This window comes from Scomber scombrus, chromosome 6 (genome assembly GCF_963691925.1).
Source record: "Scomber scombrus chromosome 6, fScoSco1.1, whole genome shotgun sequence".
In the NCBI taxonomy this organism is placed as follows: domain Eukaryota; kingdom Metazoa; phylum Chordata; class Actinopteri; order Scombriformes; family Scombridae; genus Scomber; species Scomber scombrus.
The window spans coordinates 12,920,545-12,933,149 of NC_084975.1; positions in this window are offsets into that span (position 1 = coordinate 12,920,545).

The window sequence follows — 12,605 nt, forward strand, 5'->3', positions numbered from 1 at the left end:
TTTTTTTACATACTGGTACTTAATGTGTTGTGGTTGTGAGTGAAACAGTGTAAATGGGCTTGAATTGTAGACATCCATAAATCCTATGAAAGGCATTGAACATATTGGAGACCAGTTGATTTGGGCCACTTTCTGCCCCATTCTTATCTATGGCTTTTAGTGTTATTAGGAAGGCACAGTCAGCGAGAAGTTGAGATATATCCCTGCTTTAAGATCTGAGGCTTGCAGTTGCTGAAAAATTTACAGAAAATGCAAAATAGTTGGGTATTAAATACCCAGATGGGTTCCCTGCTGTTATGTATATTGAATAGAATCCTGGCATTTCCATGACTATTCTTCACAATGCTGTCTGGTACATTGAATATTGGAGCAACTTGGGGCCACGTGATTTTGTTTGGCTTGTGGGCAAAATCTAGGGGAAGGTTGGCTCTCCCTTGAACTCTGTGGAGTGCTGAACTGCAGCAGTGTGGCCCAGTGCAACAGGGATGGTTAAAGTGTAATTCCTGCTACCGAGCAAATTGTAACAAGTATCGAATTAATTGTATAAAAAAACTACAGAGACAAAACAACAACAACAACAACAAGAACAACAAAACTAATGCCATGCTAGTGCCAAAGTTGTGACTATGCAATTATATGTCTCCTCATCCTACTGCCCCACGCAACAGAAAGTTGGGTTAAGCTTTTACATACCCCACATAGGAAGCTTATAGGTTTTGGGAAGTTTGTTTCTTGGAGGAAACACATTGCAAACAGCAGTCCAGAGTAGCCTTTGTCAAGTTAATGAAAACACTGCAGTTGCCAGTCAGAAGAAAGACTGAGCGATTCAGCAGATTGTTGGAACCTTTATTCAGTGCAATTTATTGACAATCTCAACTTCTTCTACCACAGACTTTTTTTTAAGGCAGATGGACTTTGCCTTCAGAAGTTAAGAGTAAAATTATTCATCTCTAACCTATTTTACTTTCTTTGTCACCTGTCTGTTCCCTCTGCCATGGACAAGCGACAAGTGGAATCAAATAAAGAAGACATGATGCAATACGGCAGAAACCTTGAAAGAGAATCAGCTTAGCTCCCATCTGAAGAAAGCTTAAAACACGAGGGACATCATAACCAAGAAGGAGATTCTCCACGCAATATACCAATTAACACTGGTGAGGATTCACCTTATTCATACCCCCAAACCCTATCCAGGTCACCATCTTCTCCTCCTGGACTTCACTGACCAGATGAAAGAGCTGGTTATTTGAAGGACCAAACTTAACCCCTTATGCCACCTTACTCCCAAGTCCACCATTGAGTTTAGATATGTGCTCACATTACATTACTGTTCCTCCCATCTTAAGTAACATTATTAAAAAGACTGTTTTCGAACAGCTTCTTGGCACTGAAAAAACATTTTCCAGTTAGGACTCACCACACCACAGTGCTGAGACTGCTCTTGTTAATGTCATAAATGACATCCACTTAAACACAGACAATGGCAAAAGTTCAGTCTTGGTATTATTGGATCTCAACTGGGTGGGACTTTCTGGCAGTACTAAACTGGCTTGAATCCTATTTGAAGGACAGGGACTACTTTCTATACACCTTAGTGTACAAAATTGGAGACATTTGGAGTTCTCCAAGGATCCATTCAGAACTGTTAAACATTTTTTCAAAAAACAACAACAGCAAGTTTCTATAAAACAGTTTTGCTTTTGTTGAAATTAACAGTTTGCTACTGTTTTTTTGTTTTTTTTAAATAAAATATAGCATAAAACTATTATTTTCTACTTTAACAGCAAAATACTGCCAAAAGGGTTGGCAGTTTATTATTGTTAATACTATTACTGTTGAGCATCTTGCCACTGAAATACCATATTTTACAACAGTGAATAAACAGCCATTTGAAACATGAAAATGTTAGAGAAATGATACAACTTCACGTATTTCTGTCATTTCTGACTTTTGAATGAAGTCGCTCAAAACATTTGTAAAAATTAGAAAGTAATAGAAAAAAACTAAGCATTGAGCACATCCAGAGCATTGTAGACGAATTAAGACATAAAACATTATCAAAATATTGAGGTGGTCCTCTATGTAAGCTGGTACCAAACTAGTGACTGAGTAAGTGACAGTGTCAGTCACTCTCAGTGAGTGAGTTAGTGAGTTAGTTCACTGGCATTAGTTTTTTTTAGTAGACTTTAGACAACAAGGTACATACTTGTACAGTATAGATGGAGGTAACTGGTAAGACTTAATTCAACTCCCATGCATTTTGCATTCAGTCAGAATACAATTCACTCTGAGAAAATCTGAGCAAGAAGCCTCCAAAACATCAAGAAAAGAATAAATCAGAGATGGCGCTTCTATACAGTAACTAGCTGTTTACTATGTAGACAAAGGTTCCCTAAATTTTAGGAATTAGTTTTTACAGGAAGTCAATTGAAATCTGACATTTGCTGCTGATTCATATCACTGCTGCCCCACCAAGATCACATCGGTTTTGAAATCGTTGCACTGGCTTCCTGCTTGTCAAAAATATAATTTTGAAATATAGTACTAGGCTACTGTTGGTTTATAAACCATTGAATGGTTTAAGACTAAAATACATTTCTGATGTGCTGCTATATTATGAAACATCTAGACCTCTCAGGTCATCTGGAACATATCTTCTTTCTGCCCCCAAAGTTAAAACTAGGCACTTATGTGGAACAAACTAAAAAAAAAGAATACTTCATTTAAATCAAAGTTCAATACTTTTCTGTTTTTATTTGTGACTGTTCATATCTCACACTGTAGTTTTTATTTTATTTTCTAATCTGTTTTATTCTATTTAATGTTATTAATCTTATGTTTTACATCCTACTTTTATGTATTTTTATATTGCACTGTTTCTTTTCTTAATGCCTTTTATGTTTCATGTAAAGCACTTTGAATTGCCTTCTTGTTAAAATGCCTTTGATCTACTCAGGAAGTTTAAGAAGGACTGACAGAGGCTTCATTAACTGAAATGATATGTAAAAATTCTTAAAGAAATTTGTACTTCAGAATAAGATTCAGAATAAGATGTGATTTTCTGCAGTGATACACGTTATGTTTACAGGATATAGTGATTGGAGATACTGGATGCTTTTCTAATCATAGAAATAAAATTAAACCAATCGAAGAAGGTTACACAAATATTTTAACACTAAACACGATAATAAGGGGAATAGCGCAGAGGCTCCGAGAACCGACAGTAAACCATTTGCATGTTAATTGCATGGTTTGGTTCATAGTTTCGTAGTGCTTTGTTTTAGCTGTAAACCGGGTAAAATATCTCAGACAAGAAGGGGCATAGCTTGAAAGAGCTGCACCTCCTTATGCACAGATTTTGTATCAACTTGGATGGTGTTTGCAAATCAGGGTGTGTGAAAGAAAGGGTGAGAAAGAGATGGAGAGAAGGAGAGATCGTTAGGTATAGGCTGCATCTTCAACCAACGGGGGTTGGCATTCCCATGCAGAGGAGACAAAAAGGGGGGAGCGAGAGGTGGGTGGGGGAGTAAAGCTCCGAAGAGTGAGGTGAGGCAGAGCTCATTCAGTGGGATTGTTGAGCTGTGGAGCTCCTCGGATTTTACTAACAGAAATCCCTCCGTTTGGTCTGTGAAGCGCTCCTGTCCAGGACTGCAGTGCGCTCTGCAGCTCGTTGTGGCTAAGCCTCTCTGAAGCGGATGCGACAAGACCCTGCAAAGGGACAGCACCAAAAACTTTTTTCATCGTGGTTTTGAACAAAGGTAAGATGCTGTTTTGTTTTTAGTTTAGACTGCAAACAGGATGAATAGCCTGTTTTGATCGAGAAATGACAGCAGGTGCACCTTGCGTGAATATTTGTACTTAAGTACTTAAAATACAAATTGGAAGCACCAATTTGTTGATCTCAGTTAAACTCACAATTTTAGCTTTTTCTTTGTTCAGTATTCACATGCCACAGATACTCACATAAATGAACAGGAGTGACAACCTGCAGCGAAAAGTCTCACAGTGTAGATCATCAACAATGAGCTCGCGCTGCACGTTACATTTCACGGTTAAACAATAGAGCTGCCTTTTCTCACATCTTTTCACAAATTACGCTTAGGCTATACACTTAGACATGCATGAATCAAGCAAAAGTCAAACTGATTTTCTGTACATTAAATGATGCAAGTCAACCTTCATGCCCTGTCAGATCTCACCACAGGGAACAATCAAAATGCGTCTCTGTGCACGTTTATTGAGACGACAGCCTTGGGCAACACTTATTGTAGGTGTCAGTGCTGTAGATATAAACTCCGGGAGAAACGTTTTCTTAATTCTCTGACCATTCATGTGTTTATTGGTGCCTAAAGGAGCCTTCTCTTAACTAAACCAATGGGCACTCTTGCTTTGGCTGAGCGCAAAACGGTTCATTTCTCTTCTAAGTGTTGGCTGTTTGAATGAAAAGAAAGTTGCTTTGAGCTAAATGCATTAAGCCTGTGGTGTGTAACTTTAGGAGCCCCATGGGAACAATTAGGTAACAGTTCATTTTGAAATTAGCCTGTGTCTTTTCTTGGCAACCAGATAAATGTAATAAATCATGGCGAGCAGATTAAACTGTATGTTAATTGCTTAACAATTACCACTAGCTTCTGCATACAGTGATTTTGATGACAAATTAGTCAACAACAACTTTGAGTTAACAAAGTGGCATTGCTGTGATAAATTTACTCTGACAAATTAATGATTATACTGGCTTACTTTTATTACTCTGTTACTTGCAGCGTTTTCCTCGAACTGTTTGCGCCTTGCTGTATGTGCAAATAATCCACGACACCCCCACCCCACCCAAAACTAAACACACATGAAAGCATCAGGGAAGCATCTTATTTTTTCACATAATGAGAAAAAAACGGTATGCTTATTACCTTACTATCGCCACCCACCTCTTGAGCCAATCGTTGCAGCGCTTTCCCTCTTTCATATTAAGCACGCGTGCGCACACACACGTACACACACACACACACACACACACACAGAGTTTACCAATAGCTCCAGCAATGTCACCATGGAAACCAACGCACTCTTGGCTTGTCATTTGAAAAACGTGTAGCTACTAGCTACAGGGCGTGTTGGGTGTGGATTATTCTGTCAACGGCAGGTTGATGGATGCAACCTGGAGAGAAGGCAGTGCTTCTCCCTAGTAAAGACAAAATACAGTATGTTGGATTTTTAATGGACATGTTATCTTCCTCTGGTGGTCCTAGTTAGATAAACTGGCTGTTCCATGTACATTGTGTCACCGCCGGGGATGGGATCTGAAGAGGGCTTGGCCTTCAGTGTAATTGCTGGGAGAATCTGTAAAAGAAAGTGTCCATGCAGCTAATGCGTTTTGTCCTTTTCCCAGAGGCTGCTCTCTAAACTACTGTACTGTGGCATTTGCTGCCTTACATGAATAAGCACAACAGACATTCAAGGCAAGCTCACACACGCTAAAGGCAGGATGAGTAATTTAATATACATTATTGCATGTTCTGAATCTACAGGGGGTTTCGATTTTTATTTTTTTATGAGCATTTATGTTTTTTATGTTAGAGGATACATGCTGCGAAAAGCAACCATAATAACCAATTCATCTAAATGAGATTTCACATTGACATCAATGGAAGTCTGTTTAGGCGCATTATGCACATATATTTAGCATTTGTTTACAGAGAATAACATCATTAGTGTAAGATAATTTATGCAGCAGGTTTTATCTGAGAAAATAATCTTTATCTGTCAGAAAATAACAGAAAACTAATTATTTACTGTGTTTATGTTTTTTCATATGTTGTTCTAGGAAATATCTTCTATCCAATATTCTCTTTTTGATTTCATGTTGTGATCAGCTCATATAAACTCATGATTGCAGGCTCATACTGTATGTTTTATGCAATGGATCAATCTAAATAAATGCAAAATGATATAGAATTAATAATTAATATGGCCATTGATAGATGAGAATCAGATCTAAATGTGATATCAGCATTTATTTACGTTTGTTATAGCAGCATCAATACAGATGAAAGTTAATGCACGTATACATGCATTCCATACAGAGGCACCCACATTGCTCAGACAAGACCCTGCAGCATCGCTGATCTCCCGCTGGAAGTGAAACAAGTCAAAATTGGTATTTCTCAGAATATGTTATGCTAACCATCTGCGAAAATGCTGCTTTAATTAGTGTACACATTGCTCAGGGTACTCAGGGCAGAGTAGATGTATGCATGAACATGTGTGTTTGTCAGTGTGCTATTGCTGTTCTACTGTGAGGGACATAAACATATAGGGGGGAGGGTATGCAAGCCAGGGGTAAATAAAATGGAAAGGAAGTGGAAGTAACTGCACACTGGTAAGAAAAAAAATCAATATGCCTACTAACTGATAGCTTCTTCATCGACTGTGTTCTACCATGGAAATTAAATTCGACCAATTGATCTCAATAGTTTTATGGATTGATCATAGTAGTCTACTGTGCTTCAAAATGATTAAAAGAATCCGCTGATTTGTCTGGAATTGGATGCCTGGGAGTGGCAGGGCAGATGGCAAATCAGCCATCACCAGTAAGCAGACATGAACTGATTAAAAGAAAATTGCATTGACAATGCAGAGTAAGTCAAAAGATTAATTGAAACCCATAAAATATTCAAATGTTTAATGCATAGAATTTGATAATTATTTTCTTGTTTTCATTGTGAGAAATAATTCTTATGTAACCTTACAATGTATAAAGCAAGCAAACAGTGTTTTCCCTCTTTTCTTCATATTTTGTACACTGCTCCATAATGTTATTCAGTAGAGTTTAGAGCCTGAGAAAATTAATAAAAACAAATATTAATGTGGAAACACTTTAGTTTCTGCCAGACAAACAGAGATTTTTTACACTGCCAGAGGTGTGAGATAGAGTGGGAAAGTAACTTTAATATGTGGGAATGATGAAAAACAGAAAAAAAGACAGTAAAATATGGAACCTTTTCTTAAGTTGAAAAAGAGATAAATGGCCAAAGAATGAAGTGAGAGAACAGGGTAAAATGTGGGGGTTGTTTCTCCTCCTTGTCATTTGTCTGTGTCCAGAGATCTCTCCCCGTGAAGAAGCACAAGGGCTGCACAAGCAGCCTGAAGATGCAGCATATGTTACCTTCCTGTGACTTGCCAAGTCCAACCTATCCCCTTACTGCTGCTTGAAAAGCCTGCAGAGAGTGAATAATAGAGAAAGTGATAAAGACAGAGAGTGAGAGTAAGAAAAGGGAGGCAGGGGAACAAGGTAGGAATAGTAGATGAATGAAAGAAAAAAGAAGAGAAAAGGACTGTAGATCTAGATAAAAGAGGGAGGAGAGGAAACAGGTGAAATAGTCAGACATCTACAGAGATGTCTGTGTGTGTGTGTGTCTCCATTCATGGAGCCTCTCTGTGGTCTTGCTGGCAGTCTGTGGTATCTAGTGCTTGAGTAATCCTCCTGGGAACATGCTGAAGCTGCCAAAGTGCCATCCAGCTCCTCTTTTCAGTCTTTACCACCCTCATACTCGTCTATCTCTGTCTTTCTTTTTTTCTAACTTTGTCAATACTCCTCTTTTTCTTCTCTTAGCTCTTCCTTTCATTTCAGTCCTTCTTAATTACCTTTATATCACCCAATTTGTTTCTGCACTTGATTTTTTCCTGCATTCCTTTTTCCGTTCTTTGCTTCTGGGGCCATAGATTGTGATTCATCCGCTCATCAACTGTATTACTGGTGTGAATCTTCCCAATATGAGAGATTCATGGCCTCTTTTTCCGCTCTTGTAGTCTTGCCTATAGAATGAGTGTTTCGGTTCTCAGAGAGCTGAACAGAGTGAGGCCTTTCCCATGGGTTGACCAAACAAAGAGCCTGGCTCTCTTCACTTCTGTATGACTGCACAGGAACAGAAACACAAGCATTCACCAGCGAGTCTGCTGCTGGGCGGTAAAACGATAGATCTCCAGTGGCCAAGGTCAAGGCACTTCTTCGGTTTCGCTATGAGATAGCAGTCACCATAAAATTGCCCAAATAATATGCGCTGATGTATAAGGAAAGGGATATAAACCCCAAAAGCATATCCACTCACTTTTCAACAATTATTTCCTGTTTCGTTGGTTTTTAGTAACAGCTTGTTTGTAAAGATGAATCTCATTTTAGACGGAGAATTATACATGTGCTGTAGAAATTCTATTTTCCATCACATTCCCACAGCACAAGTCATGTGACAAAACTACAGCGAATACAGATGAATGTTAGTTGAGCTGAGTTAACTTCATTGCAGTAACAACTTGTCAAGTTGTTAAGGAGTGTTTTGAATCTCAAAGTGCCTGACAGACATGATATCATGGAACACAGCACACTAATAAAACCATTACATGAATAAAATAAATACATCAAATACCATACACTCAAAAAAAAATAGATGTTAAAGCTGCAGAGTTTAACAATTCAAGAGTTGAATAAACATAATATGCAAAATACTATTAATAATTACAATGAAGGTTATAAGCTAAAAACTAAATGTACTTAAAGTTCTTGATCGTCATTTGCAGTGTTTGTAAGCTGTCAGATAGTTTGGTCTCATCTGGTAGACACAGGTCAGAATTCACAAATGCTTACTGATAGCCTGCAAAATACACAACCTGGAGACATTTCTATGAAAAGGAAGATAAGGGGGGTTTGGCCAACACATCTTGAAATATAGATTATCCACAGACATAGTGTAAAGCTTCTCCTCTTAAATCTGTAGATTGTGTTCCAACTTCTCAATATGACTCAACAGAATCTCATTATTAATATCAAATATTAACATTTGCACACTGGGTGGAAGGCCACAGAGGGGGTTGAGTCAGTGTTTACTGTGGTGCAATGAAGGCATCATCCCACCCACCACTTCACCACTGCCACTGTCCTCCTCCCCAAAACCCTCAGAGCCACCCACATCCCGTTGGCACCTGCTACATCAGAATTCAGGTCAGCAGGGGTAGTCACGAAATTGCTCTGAGAGTGATTGGTAAAAGGAAGGGGGGCGGACAGGGGGGGTCTCGTTTTGTGTTTTCCTCTTGGCACCAAAGACCATGCCCCTGAGAACAATCAGCCCATTGTGTAGCAACAAAAGAATCATAATTAAACACATTAAGTGATTCGCTCAAAACAAATAGAAGACTTCATCTGGACAATTGTCCCAAGATGCAGTCTGACAGGTTCACACTGGTGGTGAGATGGAGATACCTTTGGTCTATGTCATTGCTCTGTGAACTTCATGTTTTAACACACAGACACAAATATGAAGCAATGCAACAGTAAAATACTTACATACTTCAAATATGTAAATGAGAGCAATTTCTTTTTAACCTCTTTTGAGCTTTTTGAAAAATTAATTGTATCTTGCAGGAGTTGCTCTTGCCGCTTCTCTCCTCATATCCTTTTCTAAAATATTGCTTTTATGACCATTTCATAATGAGGATAATGCGAGGATCAGCAAAAGGAGGAATAAAGAGGATGAATAGAAAAAAACAGGATTTGATGATTCCTAGAGTTTCCATATGGTGACAAAGATGTGACTAGAGATCATTTTCACATTTGATCCTCCTGCTGCTTCAGCGGAGGGCTAAGCTGACTAGAAACACAGAAAGAAAAAAGGAACTCAAAATAATATCTTTTTTTTAAGTTGAAATTGAAATAGACTAGTGTAATTGCCCACTTCACCCTCTACTTCTCCCCTTCTCATCCTCCTTCCTCTTCCTTTGCCCCCCTTTTACTATTCCACAAATCCTCAATTAAGTGCGTAATGGGCCTCTGAGGCAGGTTTGTTTGCTTCTTTGTTCAGCCCTGGGGGATCGGCCGGCATTAATGTTCCTCTTGAGTATGTAAATAGCCTTAGCTGTGGGAGCGCAGACCGAAGCTGCCACTTGTCCGCTTAATCGCAGAGAGCTCCATCACTTTCGGACATTTTGTGGAGCCAAAAAGGGACATGCATGAGAACTTCAGCACCAAATACAATGCCCACACTCGGAGGAGTAACCTCAGCACCCATGTCTACCTCCCACTTCTTCCGGAATTACCCCCTTTTGCTCTCTCCCTCCTCATTCCCTCAGGACCCTTTACCCTCACCCCTTCTACCCCACCGCTCTATCCCTTCTCTCCCCCACTGCCTATCAGCCCTCCAACTCCGCAGATCACTAACCAATCCTCCCTCGGCTTGTGCGCAGCTCCCCACTTCTCAACCTATCCCATCGCGACAAACCCAGCTGATACACTATACAGTCAAGTTTTGTTTACCTCACCCACTTGTCCAGCGGAACACACAACAATCCCCTTCATTGCCTGTTTGTCAGCCCCCTTTTCAGAATTAAAAAGAGGAGAGAGAGAGAGAGACCGGGGAAGGGGTGCGGGGGGTTTACTAAAACAAAAACGAAGGAAACAATTAAGTTGCCCCTCCTCCCCATGAACCCTGTGCTAGCGGTTTCCCAGCTCTAGATTCTGTGAACTAACTTGGAGGCCTTTAAAGTGGCCCATTATTCTAGTAGGGGTGGCGTGTTCCAAGAGCGGCTTGCCTCAATGGGCGATGAACAGAGAGGGTTTTGTTAGAGGATTTTGGCTCACCACATTATGCACTGGTTAATTAGGAGCTGCATCTATCTATCTATCTATCTATCTATCTATCTATCTATCTATCTATCTATCTATCTATCTATCTATCTATCTATCTATCTATCTATCTATCTATCTATCTATCTATCTATCTATCTATCTATCTATCTATCTATCTATCTATCTATCACACATAATAGTTTATTTATCTCTAATTGTTCAATTTAATCTATAGGATTCAAAAAGATAAATACTGACAAGTTTCTGTCCAGTTACATTAATACAGTAGATTCATTGAGTATATTCAAATCAGTTTTACATGTCATACATTGTACAGAATCTGGCTCATACAGATGGATTCTGACATCACTGGGAATCCTGGTTCCTCTTATAGTAGGGGGATTACAGTCAACCGGGATTTCGGGGAATTTGTGTTGTATGCCTTAAATCTTGACTGAAGGGGGGTTTACCATCCTCTGAGTGGGCTAAGATGATTTGACCATGACTGGGATCAAACAGTGAAAATATTGTTAAAAATGCCTTCATTCAGAGTTTGTGAGAATGATTGCCTGTGACTACAGACAGGCAGTCATAATTTAGCATTGGAAAAAGCCTTAACGAGAGGGTTCACTGTCTATGGCATTCCAGTGCTGGATGGGACTGAAGAAATATTTAGATAGTTTGACAAAGTATGCAGGGAATAATGACGTGGAAAGAAAAACAATGAACTGAGGAGCAGCAGGGTCCCCTCACATGTAACAGCAGTTAGTAAAAGGCAATTATTTCAACATTTTTTCTGAAAGAACAGTGTCAGTGAAGTGGTCCTGAAAGGAAAGCAGGCTTGCAGTGCATAGAGGCCTGCAGCCAAACTGACATTTACAGAACAAGGTAAAATAAACACATTATATTTTTGATTTCATGCATCATTGGAGGTGTCCAAACTTCTACTTATTGCTCTCAAACAGTTATCAAGCACCTGGGTTCACATCAGGTTTCCACACTATCCTGTTTACTTCATTGCATAAAAACAAGAGCAAATATGCGTAGTTCCAGCTATTTGAATCTGATGAACTTTTTGTCTGTCAAAGAATAACATATGAGACACTATTTTAGTTGCAATAACAATGATATGTTATACTTATGTGAGAGAAAAGGGCAAAGAAAGTCAGAGAGAAAAAGAGGGGAGGAAGGGGTCTGAGAATATAGAGAAAGGAAGATGGAAACTGTAGATAACACACAATGAGACAGAGAGAGTGAGAGACTGACAGCTCTGTCACACTTCCCTGCCTTCCTGTTATGCTTCCCCATTGTATTCTGGTCATCCTTGATGTGATGTATTCTCCTCAGTGCTGACACAAAGACTGTCAGGGTTTCAGTTTGGTAAAAGTAATAGTCATTTTAAAAGTAGTGCTTGAATCAAAAATGTCAACGACACAATCATCATACCTTATAGAAATGTGAATATGATGACATCACTGTAGGCCATGTCTACATATGTTTCACTTTCTGTTTACACTAATAAGCATAGCATGTTATCCAGCCAGTAGATACCATATGGCACATATTCTAGGAGCACCAAAGTAATTGTACTCTATGTTACAATAGTTTAATTATATGTCTAGAAATGACTGTGGGTTATACAGGGAGCATTTGTAGTAATGGCTAAAGGATTTAAGTATACAGCTACTATACTTTTGGTACTTTTTCGAGAGTTAACTGTACTGAATATAGTACAAAATATATCTTAATACCTACAAAAACTAGGTTTACATTAAAACGTTTTCTTGAAAACTGTAAAAGACTTCTCATTTATTTAGCTATCCTTACAGGTAGGAATGCTCTCATGACATACAGTATTTTTACCTTTTAACAAACATATTAAGCTAATTTGTATTTTTGTATGTCTAAGATGTATGTCTTTGTGCTTAATAATGTTATCATATAATGCTGTTCTTAAATTAGATCAAACAAGAACCATATTAGTCACTGGAAA